Source organism: Habropoda laboriosa, unplaced genomic scaffold, assembly GCF_001263275.1.
Source record: "Habropoda laboriosa isolate 0110345459 unplaced genomic scaffold, ASM126327v1 scaffold14, whole genome shotgun sequence".
Lineage (NCBI taxonomy): Eukaryota > Metazoa > Arthropoda > Insecta > Hymenoptera > Apidae > Habropoda > Habropoda laboriosa.
The window spans coordinates 762,835-763,116 of record NW_017100137.1 but is presented as its reverse complement, the minus strand read 5'-3'; positions in this window follow the sequence as shown (position 1 = coordinate 763,116).

Sequence of the window (282 nt, the reverse complement as noted above, 5' to 3'; positions counted from 1 at the left end):
AACCAACTATCTTTGTGTTATGTTATTATATGATACTTTTTAATAACATATATTTATTATATTTCATGACTGTATTTATATTTTGTGCATTACATTGTAAGCTATAGAGGGTTAAATTTACATATTAAAAAAGAAATATTTTGCTATCTTAGATATTATGGGATAATATCTTCTTACTATATTCACTATTAGTATTTATATAATGTAGTTTCAAATTACAGAGACATTTTTTCAGATCAGATAGAAAATAAATAAATAATGATAATATTTTGTTTTCATTTC